The sequence below is a fragment of the Triticum aestivum genome, chromosome 6A, assembly GCF_018294505.1.
Source record: "Triticum aestivum cultivar Chinese Spring chromosome 6A, IWGSC CS RefSeq v2.1, whole genome shotgun sequence".
Lineage (NCBI taxonomy): Eukaryota > Viridiplantae > Streptophyta > Magnoliopsida > Poales > Poaceae > Triticum > Triticum aestivum.
The window spans coordinates 295,735,920-295,757,024 of NC_057809.1; positions in this window are offsets into that span (position 1 = coordinate 295,735,920).

Here is a 21,105-nt window from a genome sequence, read left to right on the forward strand (position 1 = left end):
TATCCCAAATATGTTTTATGCAAGGTGTTTCTATGATATGATCCAAGATGATCGAGTATGACAATCTTAATGTTGTATGATGCTATGGTTCTTGCTTGAAAGCTCTTTGCTTATCTTTCTTCTTTGCTTAAAAGCTTGTTTGGCTCTTTGATGTTTGAGCTCTTTTCTCATGAAATGCGTGACGAACCAAGATAGCAAGTGAGTATGCGGTGACAACTTTGTGACACAAGAGATGATACCAATATAGGCAACAATGATGTATGTATGTATCCTATGGGAAGTACGATCACTAATGTGCACAAGTCTCGTTTCCGGCAATACTCAATGGCTAGTCTTGATGGGTAAGCACCGCAAAGGAGTAAGGCTATGATGGCTATCACTGTAATGGCAAGATTGATAAGTCCAATACCAAGATGAGGTTATCGGTCTTGGTTTAAAAATGGTGGCACGAATACCAAGTCGTAGTCGAGGTGGTCGTTGTTGATGACGCGTCCGTGGCAAAAATGAGCGGCTGTGATATCGATGTCCAACCGTACCTAGATAGCCGAAACACAAAAGGATACGGTACCACAACTCAAATTCTCAAAACCAAGTGCGACAAAAAGCGTCGGAGTAGGTAGCGGGTAAGTGGTGGTGTGGGTTAGGGTATTGGAAAGGTTTGCGAAAGTCGGTGGTGGTGTAGCGGATGATGTGGTGGAAGCCTAAAAAAATTTGAGTGAAATTAGTTTTTAGAGTAGCGGTCGTCCGGAAATGGACGGATGTCCGGTCGCTGGACGTCCGGTAGGGTCGGAAATCCGCTAATTTCAGCTCGGTTTAGAAATTCCGGTCGTCCGATAAGGTCGGACGTCCGGTGGTTCCTGCGGCTTCGGACGTCTGGTAAGTTGCGGTCGTCCAGTGGGTCGGGGTCAAAATTGGTAGGATTTCGTGGATTTTGGATGGATTTCGAGGTGGAGATGGTGGGGGATGGCTAGATCCACTTGCAACACAACAAATTCACGGATCAAATCCAACAAAACATCATCAAAACTCACAAAACACAAGAAAAACTTTTGGGGCTATTTTTGTGGGGATTTTCGGATTAGGATGAAAAACAACAAAATCAAGCTAGAAAACAAAGAGGGGGCTCTGAAATCGTGATCAACCTTGCTCGATACCAAGATGATGTAGGGTAGGAACCCTATAGGCCGATCTTTCACGAAAGGAGCGGATCCCGTCCAAGAACGTGAATAACACGAGGGGAAAACAGAGAGAAAACACAACAAGAAACACGAGAGGAAACACTAAACCGACATGAATAAGTCACACATGGGCTAGATCCTGGAGTACATAGGTAGAGATACACGAATCCATGGACAACTAAGGACGATACACGGTAACCGGTCTTCTCCGTGAGGAGGTCTTGATGTTCTTCTCCAAAAGGAGGTCTTGTATCCGCTTGGGGGATCTTCTCCGGTGGAGGCTAGAATCTCCAAGGAGAAGGTAACCAAGTGGATGAGCAAAGATCTCCCACAAATATGAGCTAAACATTTGCTGACCCTAGAAAGGTGGTGGGAGAGGTCTATTTATAGTCTAAGTGCAAATGGGGGCGAAACTAGGGGTACATGGGCCTTGGGCCCTAATCTGGACGTAGCCAGGTACCGGACGTCCGCTGGTGGTCGGTCGTCCGGTGTCTCAGGAGCGGCCGGTCGTCCGGTGTCCTCCGGACGTCCGCTGGTTCTGCTCTGTGATGGGGGTGCCGGACGTCTGGAAACATCGAACTTCCGCTGATGTCGGCTCGGATGCAGGTGCGCTGGTCGTCCGGTCTGGACCGAACGTCTGCTCGTTTGCTTCTGGTGCAGGGCCACCGGTCGTCCGGTCTGGACTGGACGTCCGCTCGCTGGGGTTCAGCTGAGGCTTCAGGCGCCGAACGTCCGGTCCTGGCCGGTCGTCCGGTGGCTGGGACTTTTCCTTCATCCCTCCTTCTTCTCCGTCTTCTCATCCATCTTCCTCTTCTTCTTGTCCTTGCTCCTTAGCTTCTCCATCGTACCTGAGTATGCACAAAGTGTCCATATGAGGTAGTAGCCATGCTTCATGTGCATCGAGGTGGAATTGTGAGAGGAGAGATGTCACCTCGGTTTCAAGAGCTCTTGCACGTGATCGAGTCATGGGTCCACTAGGCACTTGATGAGACGATGGTAGGTCCATGGGGATGACCTTGGGATGCTCCATATCACTGTCTCTCTCTCTCTCATGTTATTGATTCAGCACGATCTTGATGTACCGTGAGCTTTGTTAATATAGTTGGATCATATGGAGTTCTCCCCTCTCTATCTTGTTGTGATGAATTGAGTTTTTACCTTTGAGGTTTCACTACTGCCGAATTGAATACTTGTTGGATTTTAGAACACTTGATGTATGTCTTGCACATGAATACCTGTGTCGGGCCCGTGGGACTGGGGGTACCCAGGCACATCTGCCTGTGGCTAGTGCGCGGTGCTGCTAAGAGGCCCAAGCTAGCCCATCTTCGGACTTCACAAGTTAGGCCGTCGCGAGGACTCTACCTTGCGAGGGGCCCGTTATCAAGTGTCTTCAAGGGACTCACGAGGCGGCTTCCTGAAGCGGCCTCCCGAGGCCCCCCATGGAGGCATGCGTGTCAAGGATTAGATTGAAGAGTCACACAGCCCTGCATCTCCAAGTGGGTGGCATGTGGGACTACGAGCGTACCAAAAGGCCTCCAACAGGCGCAGATAAGAAGGTTTCCTCTTTTGTGCTAAGGGGGCATGGACAATTCACCGGTTCCTGAAGCAATCCCCATAGGTTGCCACTTTGGTGTAAGAATACCAGGACAGCGGGCTCGCCAAGAAGGAGGTCTCGCCAGGATGGAGGTCATCGCCGAGCCCACCAGCGCATCATGGTAGGAAGCTTTAGCAGGTGGAGACCACCTTTAGTTAGGATAAGAAATACTCCAGTTCCCCTTCGAATTTGGCTGTTGTGGAAACCCTTCCCTCCTAGAGTTTTTGGGGGAAGAGGACCGTGGCCAGTATAAGTATAGGCTAGATGCCATCATAGCAAGGGACATTTTTCAGACAAAGTCCAGGGACCCCTGGAGCCATTCGAGCCTTCCAAGGCAGTTCGTCTTCCTTGTACTCACATACTCATCCTCCTTTGCGAGGCAATCAACACAAAGCAGGAGTAGGGTCTTACACCACAAGGTGGTCCGAACCTGGGTAAACTATCGTGTTTGTGTTCTTCTTTCCTCTACCTCGAGCATCCTGGAGTATCACTGTGAGGTAGTGGGCAGTGAGCTGGAGCTTAGTGAACTTCCGTGAGCACATACCAGAGTTCGAACCTTTCTAGGGTCCGTGGAGCCCCGATTTCGACATTTGGTGCACCATGTAGGGGTGTGCCGAAGCTCTTCCATTCTGCTCTAGTTCTTGCTCCACCATCTCCATGGCCAATACTCGTCGTGTTCATGTCGAGCGCCCGGCAACACGGGTCGCCCAGACGGAGTCTCCAGGCCGTGGAGACCGCCGCCACACTACCTCGGCCGCGGCTAACGCCGCCATCGACCCTGCCACTCAACAGCAGCAGGACTCCTCCCTCCCCCCTCTATGCAGCATGACGGCACACACCGCTATGCCTTCGCTCACCCCAGCTACGGCCTCGTCCTGCCATGCTTGGCGGGGGCCGGTGAATGTGTGGGCTACGCTGCTCAAGGCACGTGAGCTGCTACGCTACCGCCCTGCCAACAAAGGCTACTACGCCTGGCTTGGCCACATCACTGAGCTCGTCAACATCGTGGGTGGGGCCCCTGTGCCCACCCACTTGCTCCGTCCTCCACCATGTCGCACTGGTGATGTGGCGCATGGCATACCTTCGCCTCCTCCACTGCACGGTGACAACATCGAGCCCGGACACGACGCGCGGCCACGTGACCCACCGCGTGGAGCGCCTGCGCCGGCCCGAGAGGCCAGCTGCCAGATTATGCATCGTGCGCCGCTTGGCGCGTGTGCGCCCCCCGAGCAGCATGTCCAGTGTCAGGACCGAGCTGTCCAGGAGGTCGCAGCACCAGGGCGCCAAGACCGTGCCGCCCCCGCATGGGATGTATCCGCGAGAACTGCGAACTACCAGGCTTTCACTCGCGAGCTGCGTCAGGTGGCCTGGCTGGTTAAATTCAAGCCGGAGCTGCCCCTACGCTAAAACGACATCCCCGACCCCCACGGAGTTCCTCCAGCTCTATGCACTGAGTATTGAGGCGGCAAACGGTGATGAAAATGTCATGGCAGACTGGTTTCCCATGGCCTTAGGATGTTGCGTGCTCTTGGCTAATGAACCTTCCTGGGGAGTCAATCTCGTCGTGGGATGAGCTGCGCGAGTAGTTTATCGCCAACTTCCAGGGCACTCGCAACCACACCCTCACCATCAATGACCTGCGGTGTGTGAAGCAGGGCCCTGGTGAGACCCTCCGCAAGTACATTCAGTGCTTCACCCAGGGGTGCCACAAGACCCCGAAGGCCTCGAACAAAGCCGCCATCTTGACGTTCACCAGTGGCATCATGGACGGCAGGATGAGTGAAAATCTCGCCATCAACGACGACCTGAGCACGGCACTGGAGCTGTTCAACCTGGCTGACAAGTGCGTCAAGGTGGAGAAGGGCTGCCTCTCTCTTCTCAACAACCTCGACAAGGAGCCTGACGACAAGAAGGCCAAAGCCAAGGAAGTGAAGCGCAAGGGCCCCACCATGCTGGCGATGGAGCTTGAGTAGAAACGGGGCCGCGACTGCGACGAGCTCGTCATTGATGGCTGCCTGTTTTGTGTCTGTTAGGAGCTCAAGACGCTGTGATGAGCGCTTGGGATGCTGCCCCACCTCAACGAACCCTGGCTTCATCCGTGGAGGCGGCCGTGGTGGAGGCCGATGGGACAACCAGAACCCCCGCCAGGACTGGCACAACCAGCCTCACGAGGGTAGCTAGCGCAATTAGCCTCGTGAGGTGCTCCCTTAGGAAAACGTGGGACTTCCACCGCCACCTAGGAGGAACGACAACAACCAGCAAGAAGAGGGGATGGGGGCTACCAGGAGCTTCACGCGATAGCCTGCATCCTCGGTGAAGCTCAGGCTCCCGTGTCTAACCGCCTCTTCAAGCAGTTGTCTCGTGAGGTAAATGCTGCCCTGCCGAGGTTGAGGCTATGCGGCCCCTCAGACTACAAAAAAACAATTCTGTGATGATACATGTTTGTCATAGTAGGTCACCTTTTCTGTCATGCATGTACATCCATGACGATTTTATGATATAATCAAGATAGTCATACCTGTGTTGTCATAGAAGTGTTCCATGATAATACAAAAATTATCACCACGGAAGTGTCCACTTTCATCACGAAAAATGGCACGTCATGGAAGTTCTTTCATCAAGGGTAACCGAGATGTGGCATCCACGTAACGGGTCACCATTAAGCTATCGGGTTCCAGTTTGGATCCGATAAACCGTTAACAGCCCGGACCAACGGCAATTTTCCACGTGTAAAATTCTCATTCACCGGACGATCCACATGTCAGCTCAGCCTTGGGACAGATGTCAACCGTCCACTGGACAGGAGTGGTCAATGAAGCCCATATAGGTTTATAAGCCGGCCCAGGAACAGGCCCACAAGATTTCGTCACATCTAATGGCCCAGCCCATTAACATCCTAACATTTTCTGGACCAAATTATGGCCCACATCAGATACGGCCCGTTAAAGGACTGCAATATTCTGGGCCAGTTTACACCCATATCAGATCTGACCCGTTAACAGCCTACAATAGTTTGGGCCAAATTACAGTCCATATCTGATCCGGCCCGTTAACCACTTCCATATCTTGGGCCAAATTACGGCCCATAACAGATATGGCCCTTTAACAGCTACTGTGCCATTGGGCCCATTGGGGGCCTAATTTGCTCTCCCGCCTCTTAATGGCCCATTTAATAGTACAACCCGATATTAGTTTCGGTCTGTTTGCCGCCCTGTCTACTAATGGGCCTCTTTCAGCCCGGTTTCACTTTCGGCCATTTAAAGGCCCGAGTTGCACTTGGGCCTAATTCTTGTCCATAGTGACTTTCGGCCTCTTAACGGTTGAGTGAGTCCTAGACTAAGGGGTCCTCGGGCGTCCAGGCTGTTAGCCATGGGCCGGACTGATGGGCTGTGAAGATACGAAGACCGAAGATTGCAACCGTGTTTGGATGGGACTCTCCTTGGCGTGGAAGGCAAGCTTGACGACCGGATATGTAGATTCCTTTCTTTCTAACCCACCTTGTGTAACCCTAGATCCTCCCGGTGTCTATATAAACCGGAGGACTTAGTACGGATAGGGGATTCATTATCATATCCATACAAGCCAGACCTCTAGGGTTTAGCCATTATGATCTCAAGCTAGATCAACTCTTGTAATACTCATATTAATCAATATCAATCAAGCAGGACGTAGGGTATTACCTCCATAGAGAGGGACTGAACCTGGGTAAACACCATGTCCCTTGTCTCCTGTTACCATCGACCTTAGATGCACAGTTCGGGACCCCCTACCCGAGATCTGCCGGTTTTAACACCGACATCGGTGCTTTCATTGAGAGTTCCACTCTGCCGTCGACAACAAGATTGATGTCTCACCTTGTTCTCAAGGATAATATCACTACCGGAGGAACGCTGGCTCTAGGCCAAACCCTCCAGCTGGGCAACTTTACCATGACCGCCCGTTCGGTCATTAAGCCGATGATGACCTCTCGAGTCATCGAAAACCCCCTTCGTATCAACTCCGAACACTCCAAACATATGGATCCAGTGAAGCTTTCATCTTTAAATGAGCTCCTAGATCACATTGCCGCCCTGGGGGTCGCTACAGACTACAGTCGGATTGGGCTTAAACCTGATCAAAGAGAAATCAAATCTCCGCCGATCACCCACCAGATAGCAGTAGTCGAGGAGCGAGTCGATAACTCTTCCCCCATATTGAGGACGGATTATGTCTGGATCTCCAGTGTCGAAGAGCCGGACACCTACCCGCGAGGTGAAGCATCCTGCCCTCCGAACATAGAATTGGAGGACGGGCCTAAGAAATTAGTGGATATCCCGGAGCCCGGTCTGTTAAGTTTGGAAGACCTTCAGACTCCGGGTCCAAAACTGGGGTAGGGTTCAGATTTAAATCCACCCACCCACCCGAATACAAGCTCTATCATGAGCATAAAACAGCAGTCCCAGGAAACAGTCCACCACTTCTAGGCCAGATTCCTTCTTGTCAAAAACAAGATTAAAGATTGCCGCGACGAGGAAGCGATCTTAGTGTTCCGCACCAATTGCAGGGACGAAGGAATCCTCAATGCCATCAACCGCCGTCGCACCCTACACTTCGCTGACTTGGCAACCATCATACAGAAGTATAGTGCAATGGAAAGCACCTGGAAAACTCAAGCACCTCGTTGGGAATCATTGGTCCCCACTCGACCCTTCATTCAGGCGAAAAGGGCACACCCTTGCAACCCGCCCAGTTCAATAGTAAAGAAATACAAGTCCAGTATGGGGCGTGGAACCGTTCTGGAAGGATGGCTCGATGGGCCATGCAAAATACACGCAAGACCGGGTAACATACCAACACATAGCCTTAGAGCATATTGGATACTCCGGCAAGTGGCCAAGAGCGGCGAGGATATCCTCACCAAGAATAACCCAGAACAACACCTCCCAGAGGACAACGACCCCAAAGTACTGACGATCTTCGAGACATTTGCCTCAAACAATAGGCGCAAGAGAGCACTACGCGGACTCACCGAAGTCTGTGAAATAGCAGAAATAAACACTTGGAACGACATAGCTATAACTTTTAATGCCGGCGATGAACCAAAGTACAGGACAGTCCGAGCACCAGCCGCCTTGGCCTCAGTCCAATTATGGACGGCTTTCGGCTTACCAAGGTCCTTATGGACGGTGGCAGCGGACTAAACCTCATCTACGAAGATACACTCCACAAAATGGAAATAGACAGGAGCCACATTGAGCAAAGAAGCACGACCTTCCGAGGAATTATCCCTCGTCGGGAGGTAGGGTGTGTGGGAAAAATAACACTCGATGTGGTATTTGGCACGCCGGAGAATTATCGGTCCGAAGAAATAACCTTCCATGTGGCCCCTTTCAACAACGGGTATCATGCCCTCTTAGGGCGAGATGCATTTACGCTCTTCCAAGCGGTACCCCATTACGGATACATGAAGCTTAAGATGCCTGGGCCCAATGGTATAATCACTCTAGCTAGTGATCCGGACATAGCACTCCGCGCCGAGAACAAAACTACATCCTTGGCCCTCGAGGCATTATTTGAAGCCCTCGCGGCCGAAGAATTAGCCGCACTGCGCTCTACGGTGGACAGGGATGATGTGGTCCTAGACAAACGACCCAAATCCACCTCCTTCAAACCAGCAGAAGAAATAGTCAAATTCCAAGTCCATCCAACGGACCCCAAGAAGACAGCATCCATCGGAGCACAATTGGACCCAATGGTTGACGCCGCGCTACAAGAGTTCCTGCGCGAGAATTGGGATATATTCACCTGGCACCCTTCTGTTATGCCACGAATCCCACGCGAGTTGGCCGAACACAGCCTCAATATATTAAAGGGACATAAACCGGTCAAGCAAACACTGCGGCGCTTTTCCGAACACAAACGTCAAGCTATGGGGGAGGAGCTAGCCAAGATAATTGAGGCCGGATTCATTAGAGAAATAAAACATCCAGACTGGCTGGCAAACCTGGTGATTGTACCAAAGAAGGACAAATCCTGGCGGTTGTGCGTCGATTTCAAAGACTTCAATAAGGCTTGCCCTAAGGATCCCCTCCCCTCCCCCGCATTGATTAGATAATTGATGCTACCATAGGACATGACTCACTATGTTTTCTTGATGCATATTCCGGATACCATCAAATCAAAATGAAGGAGTCCAATCAAGCTGCAACACCATTCATTACCTCATATGGGCCATTCTGCTTCAACACCATGCCCTTCGGGCTCAAGAACGTCGGCGCCACATACCAACGCATGATTCAAACATGCCTGGAGAAACAAATCGGCAAGACAGTTGAAGCTTATGTGGACGACGTCGTCATAAAAACTAGGCGCGTCAAAACATTAATAGACGATTTACGCCTCACCTTCTATAACCTCCGCGCATATGACATTAAGCTCAATCCTGAAAAGTGCATTTTCGGCGTCCCCGCCGGAAAACTGCTGGGCATCATCGTTTCCAACAGAGTAATTGAAGCAAATCCAGCCAAAATCCGAGCTCTGTCACAATTGGCTACGCCAACAGACCTAAGTCCAAAAGCTTGTGGGTTGCGTGGCAGCTCTAAGCCGCTTTATCTCCAGATTGGGAGAAAAGGCACTGCCACTCTATCGCCTTCTACGGCGAACCGATCACTTCGAGTGGACAGACGAAGCAACAGCCGGACTGGAGGAAATAAAAACCCTTCTTGTGAGCTACCCAATCCTGGCCGTGCCAAACGTCGGCGAACCATTGTCGTTATACATATCGGCAACACATGAGGTGGTAACCGCCATGCTCGTCGTCGAACGAGAATAGGACAGACATAAATTCCCGCTTCAGAAGCCAGTATACTATGTATCCACTGTCCTTACACAATGCAAATCCCGGTACCCCCATTATCAAAAGATAGCATATGTGGTCTTCATGGCATCCCGAAAGCTCCGTCACTACTTCCAGGAGTGTTCGATCACGGTGGCTTTCGAAGTACCACTCAACGACATTATAAAAAACCGTGATGCCACGGGTCGGATCGCCAAATAGGCCATTGAGCTCCTTCCATTTGATATTACATACAATCCATGTGGAGCCATTAATCCCAAGTACTGGCTGACTTCATTGCCGAATGGACAGAGGCCGAACTCCCTAAAGAGTATGGCGCATATTCCAATTGGGTTATGTATTTCGATGGCTCCAAAATGCTGGCGGGGTTAGGGGCAGGCATCGTCTTAACGTCACCAACTGGAGACGTCGTTTAGTACGTACTCCAAATACTATACACAGACTCCAAAAATGCAGCCGAATACGAGGCCTTATTGCATGGTCTCCGGATGGCTGTCTCCATGGGCATACAATGCCTAGAAGTGCGCGGGGACTCAAACCTTGCAATATCTCAAATAAATAGATACTTCGACGCCAAAGATCCAAAGATGGCAGCTTACCGTAATGCTGTCATAAAAATGTCAGCCCGGTTCAAGGGGCTCGAGTTCCACCATGTGGCTCAAGAAAGTAATCAGGCGGCGGATGTCCTTGCTCGTATCGGGGCTAAGCGCGACCCTGTTCCACCCAATATCTTTCTGGAAAGGCTTTTGAAGCCATCCGTGGTGTGGCAGGGGGAAAATGGCAACACTAGCCTGGATCCAAACATAACCCAGATTCCAAAAGCATCGACATGATCGGAGGCTCAACCACCAAAATAACACTGTCGACGCATCTCATCATGTCAGTCATTGCTCCATGGACCGAACCCTTCTTGGCCTACCTTAACAAGAAGGAGCTTCCTGAGGACCAGAATGAGGCCCGCTACCTCGCCCGGCGATCAAAGGCCTACAAGGTTCATGATGGAGAGCTCTACAAGAAATGTGCTACCGGAGTTCTTCAATGATGTATCTCCGAGGAAGAGGGGCGGCACCTCTTGGCTGAAATTCACACCGCACTCGGCGGTTACCACGCTGCAGCTCGAGCCCTTGTTAGCAAGGCCTTCCGTACAGGGTTTTATTGGCCGATGCCCGAGCAGATGCACAGGACCTTGTCCAATGCTGTGGGGCTGCCAACTCTTTGCCAACCAAAGCCAAATGCCCCCCACTGCCTTACAAACAATCCCCATCACTTGGCCTTTTGTAGTCTGGGGACTTGATATGGTCGGACCCCTTAAAGGAGCATGCCATAAGAGAAAGTATCTGCTGGTCATGGTGGATAAATTCACTAAGTGGATAGAGGCCAAACCAGTCAAAACGGCCGAAGCGGGGCTAGTAATAGATTTCATATCCGGCATGGTACACCGTTATGGTGTCCCGCACAGCATAATCACTGATAATGGCTCTAATTTCACAGCCGATGAAGTCAAAACCTGGTGTGCTACTCTAGGCATTAAGCTCGATTACGCCTCGGTCTATCACCCGCGGACAAACGGTCAAGTTGAACGGGCTAACGGTCTTATTATGAGCGACATCAAACCTAGACTAGTGCGGTCTTTGAAAGAATCAGACAAGCACTGGGTGGAGGAACTTGACTCCGTACTCTGGGGGCTGCGGACCATGCCGAACCGCACTACTGGATATACACCTTTCTTCATGGTGTACGGTGCAGAAGCAGTGTTACCCTGCAATATTATTCATGACTCACCTCAGGTGCGCATGTACGAAGGGAGAGAAGCCAAGCTTGATCGGCAGGACAGCCTAGATGCTTTGGAGGAGGAGCGCCACATCGCAAAAGCCCGTTCCGCATTTTATCAATAGCAGGCTCGGAGGTATCAAAGCAGAGAAGTGCGGGCCAAGACGTACAACATTGGTGAACTCGCTCTACACCTGCCAGAGAAGAAAAAGGACAAACTCAAGCCCAAGTGGGAGGGTCCCTTCATCACTGACGAAGTTCTCACCGGAGGAGTGTACCACCTGCGTGATGCATCACATAATCACCTAGAGCCGAACCCCTAGAATGCGGCCAGACTACGACGATGTTATGCCTAACGCCAAACTCTGTGTCCGTCTCCTCCCACCTGTTATTAACGTTATTTTTTCTCTCTTTTCGTTTTTTCTCTCTTTTTCGTTTTGTTCTTTAGCCTTACAGTTTTAGTACGGCTAGACCGTCCTTACCTGATGCGTGCATCTCTACATATGTACGTTCATTATACCTGGGGGCTTCTCGTACAGAAGCTTGCTATTATCCTTTGAGCATCAAGCTCACCACATATGTGTTTTTCTATATGTACCTTTTCTTCACCATTATATGCATCGATATGACTTTAATTTTGGCCAAGCTGGGTTGCCTGGCTCCTGTGCTTATGCCCTACGTTCCCATTAGTTCGGCTAGGGCATAAAGGGAGCACCTCTGCGATTGTTACTGCCGGGTCATCCGGATGTGTACCTCAGACTGGGTGAAGGCGAAAGCTAGAGTTCTTAAGGGAATATTCGGTCGGCAAATTAAAGATGTTCCCGCATTCATTCCATTATGAAACCCCAGAAGTTACTTACTCTGTGATTTTTTCAATCACAGTCCGGACATGCACACTAAACGCATGCACACCCAGGGAAAAGAACACTTAACGGAACTATTCTCTCTGGAAGATGTTTCTTACATAATGTAATATAACATAACTAGCCGGATACACATTGTCTGTTCAAGCCACTATGACCCCTACGCCTGATTCCCATGCATACCCTGGTATATTCTACCATTAGGGTATTCAGAAACACTCCGCGCCTTTGGGTCCACAGGTCGAAGTGAAAAGGTCGGCCATGACAATTGTTTATATTATCTAGCTAGAAGGAAAGTACATAGTCATTTAGGACTCAAAAACTTCCTCCTCTATACCGTCCAACAGGCGGTGTAACTTACAATCCTGTTGGGAGTATCTAGCAACAACCTCTACTTGGCCATATACTAAACTAACGGGAATTTCTTCCCCATTCGACCCTAACGATCCAACCCGGGCCATGTGATTCGGATCCAGCTTGGTATACCGCATCTTTATCATGGCCCAGGCCTCTCGCGCACCCTCTCGGCAGGCCGGTATCTTCCATAGTCGGATACGCCGCCGCGCTCCCTTGAACAGCTCTACCAGCTTCTCCATACTCCCTAGAGGGGAGTCGGATGGCCATAAGGCCTTGGCTACACTCCGCATTGCCTGTCGAGCTTGCTCGTGCAACTGAAACAGCCCTTCCAGAAGATCACTTGATGATCCGAACACCTCCTCTTCAGGGCGGCCCGTCAATACACCTGCAATCACAGCTATATCAGCTACTGTTACTTCCAAACTATTATAAGATAAATGCGACCACATACAGAATATGCCGCCTTGCAGTTTTTTGTTCTCCTTCACGGAGTCAGTGATACGTATTCGTCGTATCTTTAATTTTTGATTGTTCCATGCCAATATTATACAACTTTCATATACTTTTGGCAACTTTTTATACTATTTTTGGGACTAACATATTGATCCAGTGCCCAGTGCCAATTCCTGTTTGTTGCATGTTTTTTGTTTCGCAGAATATCCATATCAAATAGAGTCCAAATGGGATAAAAACTGACGGAGAATTTTTTTAGAATATATATGATTTCTGGGAAGAAAAATCCACGCGAGACGATGCCTGAGGGGGCCACGAGGAAGGGGGCGTGCCCCAGGGGGGCAGGCGCGCCCCTGACCCTCGTGGCCACCCTGTAAGGCAGTTGGTGTCCTTATTTCGCCGCAAGAAAGCTAATATTCAGATAGAGACCGTGTTAAAATTTCAGCCCAATCGGAGTTACGGATCTCCGGGAATATAAGAAACGGTGAAAGGGTAGAATCTGAGAACGCAGAAACATAGAGAGACAGAGAGACGGATCAAATCTCGGAGGGGCTCTCGCCCCTCCCATGCCATGGAGGCCATGGACCAGAGGGGAAACCCTTCTCCCATATAGGGAGGAGATCAAGGAAGAAGAAGAAGAAGAAGGAGGGGGGCTCTCTCCCCCTCGCTTCCGGTGGCGCCGGAGTGCCACCGGGGGCCATCATCATCACCACAATCTTCACCAACAACTTCACCGCCATCATCACCAGCTCTTCCCCCCTCAATGCAGCAGTGTAACCCCTCTTTTACCCGCTATAATATCTACTTAAACATGGTGCTCAACGCTATATATTATTTCCCAATGATGTATGGCTATCCTACGATGTTTAAGTAGATCCGTATTGTCCTATGGGCTATTTGATGATCGTGATTGGTTTGAGTTGCATGTTTTATTATTGGTGCTGTCCTATGGTGCTCTCTGTGTCGCGCAAGCGTGAGGGATCCCCGCTATAGGGTGTTGCAATACTTTCATGATTCGCTTATAGTGGGTTGCGTGAGTGAGTGAAACACAAACCTGAGTAAGGGGGTTGTTGCGTATGGGATAAAGAGGACTTGATGCTTTAATGCTATTTACCTTAATGATCTTTAGTAGTTGCGGATGCTTGCTAGAGTTCCAATCATAAGTGCATATGATCCAAGTAGAGAAAGTATGTTATCTTATGCCTCTCCCTCAAATAAAATTGCAATAATGATTACCGGTCTAGTTATCGATTGCCTAGGGACAAATAACTTTCTCATAACAAAAAGCTCTTTACTAAAACTAACTTAGTTGTGTCCTTACCTAAACAGCCCCTACTTTTTATTTGCGTAATCTTTATTATCTTGCAACACTATCCAACAACACGTATGAAGTACTTCTAGTTTCATACTTGTTCTAGGTAAAGCGAACGTCAAGCGTGCGTAGAGTTGTATCGGTGGTCGATAGAACTTGAGGGAATATTTGTTCTTCCTTTAGCTCCTCGTTGGGTTCGACACTCTTACTTATCGAAAACTATTGCGATCCCCTATACTTGTGGGTTATCAAGACCTTTTTCTGGCGCCTTTGCCGGGGAGCAATAGCGTGGGGTGAATATTCTCGTGTGTGCTTGTTTGCTTTATCACTAAGTAATTTTTATTTGCTATTATTAGTTGTTTTCTATCGTTAGTTATGGGTAGGAAACGCAAAATACCAAAAAAATTAGTTGTACCTACTAAACCAATGGTTGAAGAACCACTCAAAATCTATCACACTGTTGAAGCTTATTACTTGGATCATGTTCGATCCCTATGTGCTCGTGCTGAAACCCCAACTAGCTTAGTTGAGGGCAAATCTTTAGATGAGCATGCTTGTTATGTGCGACACCGAATATCTGAAAAAGGGAAAATTTTACTGGGTCAAATTCATTGTTTGCAATGCTATGCTTGGAATTTATGTGAAATATATGATTTTACTTGTTGTTCTGAAAACCCTAAGAAACACCTTCCCTATGAATGTGAGTTTAGTGATAATGGAATCGTATCTTTGTATGCTAAAGGTGTTTATAGTTACTATGATGTTCAAAAAATTGAAGAATTTGTTGCTTTTAAGGGTGCTTATGAAATTGCTTCTTTGATTGAAAAGTATGATGCTACTCTTTACAAATCTGAAAATTTTGCCATACTTAAATATTGCTATGATAATTATGCTTCTAATGCCTATGTTGAACCATATATGGAGGACTACTCCGCTGTCCAAGAAGAGACTAATATTTTGCAGGAGTCTATGGAAGAAGAAATTGATGAAACTGTGAGCTCATTGGATGAAAAGATGAGGAGGAGATCGAAGAACAAAAGGAGGAAGAGCGGATTAGTTACCCGTGCCCACCTTCTAATGAGAGTAACTCTTCAACTCATACATTGTTTAATTTCCCTTCGTGCTTACCGAAGGATGATTGCTATGATGATTGTTATGATCCCATTGATTCTTTTGAAATATCCCTTTTTGATGATGCTTGCTATGCTTGTGGACAAGATGCCAATATGAATTATGCTTATGGAGATGAACTTGCTATACTTCCTTATGTTAAACATGAAATTGTTGCTATTGCACCCACACATGATAGTCCTATTATCTTTTTGAATTCTCTCGACTACACTATATCGAAGAAGTTTGCCCTTATTAAGGATTATATTGATGGGTTGCCTTTTACCGTTGCACATGATGATTTTGATAGATATAATATGCATGTGCTTGATGCTCCTACTTGCAATTATTATGAGAGAGGAACTACATCTCTGCCTCTTTATGTTTCCAATACAACAAAATTGCAAGAAACTATTTATACTATGCATTGGCCTTTACTTTGTGTGCATGAATTGTTCTTTTATGACATGCCTATGCATAGGAAGAGATTTAGACTTCGTCATTGCATGATATATGTTACTTTGTGACAAATCATTGTTAATTAAAATTGGCTTTGATATACCTTGGGATCCGGGTGGATCCATTACTTGAGCACTATATGCCTAACTTAATGGCTTTAAAGAATGCGCTGCCAGGGAGACAACCCGGAAGTTTTAGAGAGTCATTTATTTCTGTTGAGTGCTTTCATATAGTTTAAAAACAACAAAAATAAAGAGGGGAACCCAAAACTTTTCAAAAAGGAAAGTGAAAGTGAGAAAGACAAGCATTGTTGAAGTGTGAGAGCTCCTTGAACTTTGTTCATGCTCACGGCAACTTTGTGAATCTTGATTACATAAAATTTTCAATAAAAATAATTATCACTTGTACAATTCCATTGTATTATAAAAATAATGTGCCAAGGTTTGCCTTTAGGATGTTTACATTTGCTTGATGGTTTGTACGGTGCAGGACAGAAACTTTGGTTGTAGTGCGCGATTTTACATTTTTAGATGGAACGTCAAATTGTTCTGATTCTTTTTGCACTGTCTTTCTATACAAATTGTTTATTTTTCCTAATTTTGGGATAATGTTTCAAGTATCAAAAGTATGGTGAATGTTCAGATTATTACAGACTGTTCTGTTTTAGACAGATTCTGTTTTTGTTGCATAGTTTGCTTGTTTTGATGAAACTAAAGATTTATATCAGTGGATTAAGCCATGGAAAAGTTATATTACAGTAGACACAATCCAAAAAATATGAATTGGTTTGCAACAATACTTAGAGTTGTGATTTTCCTTATTATACTAACGGATCTCACCGAGTTTTCTGTTGAAGTTTTGTGTGGATGAAGTGTTCGATGATCGAGAAGGTCTCGATGTGAGAAGAAGGAAGAGACGCAAGAGATCAAGCTTGGGGATGCCCGAGGCACCCCAAGTAAATATTCAAGGAGACTCAAGCGTCTAAGCTTGGGGATGCCCCAGAAGGCATCCCCTCTTTCTTCAACAAGTATCGGTATGTTTCCGGATTCGTTTCGTTCATGCGATATGTGCAATCTTGGAGCGTCTTTTGCATTTAGTTTTCATTTTTATTTTATGCACCATGCTGGTATGAGATAGTCCTTGGTTTATTTATAGAATGCTCTATGCACTTCACTTATATCTTTTGAGTATGGCTTTATAGAATGCTTCATGTGCTTCACTTATATCATTTGAAGTTTGGATTGCCTGTTTCTCTTTACATAGAAAACCGCCATTTGTAGAATGCTCTTTTGCTTCACTTATATTTGTTAGAGCGTGGGCATATCTTTTGTAGAAAGAATTAAACTCTCTTTCTTCACTTGTATCTATTTAGAGAGATGACAGGAATTGGTCATTCACATGGTTAGTCATAAAATCCTACATAAAACTTGTAGATCACTGAATATGATATGTTTGATTCCTTGCAATAGTTTTGAGATATAAAGGTGGTGATATTAGATTCATGCTAGTGGGTAGTTGTGGATTAGTAGACATACTTGTGTTGAGTGTGATTCCCATAGCATGCACGTATGGTGAACCGTTATGTAACGAAGTCGGAGCATGAGGTATTTATTGATTGTCTTCCTTATGAGGGGCGGTCGGGGACGAGCGATGGTCTTTTCCTACCAATCTATCCCCCTAGGAGCATGCGCGTAGTACTTTTTTTCAATAGCTAATAGACTTTTGCAATAAGTATGTGAGTTCTTTATGACTAATGTTGAGTCCATGGATTATACACACTCTCACCCTTCCACCATTGCTAGCCTCTCTAGTACCGTGCAACTTTTGCCGGTACCATAAACCCACCATATACCTTCCTCAAAACAGCCACCATACCTACCTATCATGGCATTTCCATAGCCATTCCGAGATATATTGCCATGCAACTTCCATCATCATCATCATATACATGACTTGAGCCTTCATTGTCATATTGTTGTGCACGATCGTAAGATAGCTAGCATGATGTTTTCATGGCTTGTCCGTTTTTTGATGTCATTGCTACGCTAGATCATTGCACATCCCGGTACACTGCCGGAGGCATTCATATAGAGTCATATCTTTGTTTTAGTATCGAGTTGTAAGTAAATAAAAGTGTGATGATCATCATTATTAGAGCATTGCCCCAATGAGGAAAGGATGATGGAGACTATGATTCCCCCACAAGTCGGGATGAGACTCCGGACGAAAAAAAAGAGAAAGGCCAAAAAAAAGAGAAGGCCCAAAAACAAAAAAATAAAAATAAATGACAGAAAAAGAGAGAAGGGGCAATGTTACTATCCTTTTACCACACTTGTGCTTCAAAGTAGCACCATGTTCTTCATATAGAGAGTCTCTTGAGTTATCACTTTCATATACTAGTGGGAATTTTCATTATAGAACTTGGCTTGTATATTCTGATGATGGGCTTCCTCAAATGCCTGAGGTCTTCATGAGCAAGAAAGTTGGATGCACGCCCACTTAGTTTTCAGTCTGAGCTTTCATACACTTATAGCTCTTAGTGCATCCGTTGCATGGCAATCCCTACTCACTCACATTGATATCTATTGATGGGCATCCCCATAGCCCGTTGATACGCCTAGTTGATGTGAGACTATCTTCTCCTTTTTGTCTTCTCCACAACCACCATTCTATTCCACCTATAGTGCTATGTCCATGGCTCACGCTCATGTATTGCGTGAAAGTTGAAAAGGTTTGAGAACATCTAAAGTATGAAACAATTGCTTGGCTTGTCATCGGGTTGTGCATGATGTGAATATTTTGTGTGGTGAAGATGGAGCATAGCCAGACTATATGATTTTGTAGGGATAACTTTCTTTGGCCATGTTATTTTGAAAAGACATGATTGCTTTATTAGTAGGCTTGAAGTATTTTTGTGTTTATGTCAAATGATAGACTATTCTTTGAATCACTCGTATCTTAATATTCATGCCATGATTAGATATGTGATCAGGATTATGCTAGGTAGCACTCCACATCAAAAATTATATTTTTTATCATTTACCTAGTCGACAACGAGCAGGATATAAGCTTGGGGATGCTGATACGTCTCCGTCGTATCTATAATTTTGCATTGTTCCATGCCAATATTATACAACTTTCATATACTTTTGGCAACTTTTTATACTATTTTTGGGACTAACATATTGACCCAGTGCCCAGTGCCAGTTCCTGTTTGTTGCATGTTTTTTGTTTCATAGAATATCCATATCAAACGGAGTCCAAACGGGATAAAAACTGACAGAGATTTTTTTTGGAATATATATGATTTTTGGGAAGAAAAATCCACGCGAGACGATGCCCGGAGGGGCCACGAGGCAGGGGGGCGCGCCCCTGACCCTCGTGGCCACCCTGTAAGGCGGTTGGTGCCCTTCTTTCGCCGCAAGAAAGCTAATATCCGGATAGAGATCTTGTTAAAATTTCATCCCAATTGGAGTTACGGATCTCCAGGAATATAAGAAACGGTGAAAGGATAGAATCTGAGAACGCAAAAACAGAGAGAGACAGAGAGACATATCCAATCTTGGAGGGGCTCTCGCCCCTCCCACGCCATGGAGGCCATGGACCAGAGGGGAAACCCTTCTCCCATCTAGGGAAGAGGTCAAGGAAGAAGAAGAAGTAGGGGGGCTCTCTCCCCCTCGCTTCCGGTGGCGCCGGAGTGCCACCCGGGGCCATCATCATCACCGCAATCTTCACCAACAACTTCACCGCCATCATCACCAACTCTTCCCCCCTCTATGAAGCGGTGTAACCCCTCTTTTACCCGCTGTAATCTCTACTTAAACATGGTGCTCAACACTATATATTATTTCCCAATGATGTATGGCTATCCTATGATGTTTGAGTAGATCCGTTTTGTCCTACGGGCTATTTGATGATCATGATTGGTTTGAGTTGCATGTTTTATTATTGGTGCCATCCTATGGTGCTCTCCATGTCGGGCAGGCGTGAGGGATCCCCGCTGTAGGGTGTTGCAATACATTCATGATTTGCTTATAGTGGTTTGCGTGAGTGACTGAAACACAAACCCGAGTAAGGGGGTTGTTGCGTATGGGATAAAGAGGACTTGATGCTTTAATGCTATGGTTGGGTTTTACCTTCATGATCTTTAGTAGTTGTGGATGCTTGCTACAGTTCCAATCATAAGTGCATATGATCCAAGTAGAGAAATTATGTTAGCTTATGCCTCTCCCTCAAATAAAATTGCAATAATGATTACCGGTCTAGTTATCGATTGCCTAGGGACAAATAGCTTTCTTGTAACAAAAAGCTCTTTACTAAAACTAACTTAGTTGTGTCCTTACCTAAACAGCCCCTACTTTTTATTTGCATAATCTTTATTATCTTGCAACACTATCCAACAACACCTACAAAGTACTTCTAGTTTCATACTTGTTCTAGGTAAAGCGAACGTCAAGCGTGCGTAGAGTTGTATCGGTGGTCGATAGAACTTGAGGGAATATTTGTTCTGACTTTAGCTCCTCGTTGGGTTCGACACTCATACTTATTGAAAACTGTTGCGATCCCCTATACTTGTGGGTTATCAGTCAGCTAGCTGAGCTCGCACATCTCTCAGCTCTTCGCCCAGTTTGGTGTTCAAATCCTGGAGCTTCTTTTTCTCTTGAACGACTTTTGTTAACACATGCTCGCCCGCTGCTAGCAATTTTTTGGCTCCGTGTTCTTCGCTTCGAGCGGCGTCCAGCTGCTCTCGAAGTTGGTCTAACGATCCAATACAAAGATAAGCAACCAGATTAGCATTGTTAGTGTACAATTATGATTTCTCGATGGAGGGAAACATTACAGGGGGATGCCTTCTTGGATTTCTCCAGTTCGGCAGTGGCAGCGGACAGCTGGCTCCGACACTTTTCTAGTTCCTGAGTTAACAAGTGTCAGATCACGGGTTCCAGCAAAACCCTTAAGGTTCGAACACTGGGGTGCACGTGAAGATTTCCCCCCTACCAATCTGCGTCCTAACTTAGCTAAGATCTTATGAAATAACTCGACGAACTCGCAATACAGAGGACACAAGATTTATACTGGTTCGGGCCACCGTTGTGGTGTAATACCCTACTCTAGTGTGGTGGTGGTGGATTGCCTCTGGGACTGATGATGAATAGTACAAGGGGAAGAACAGC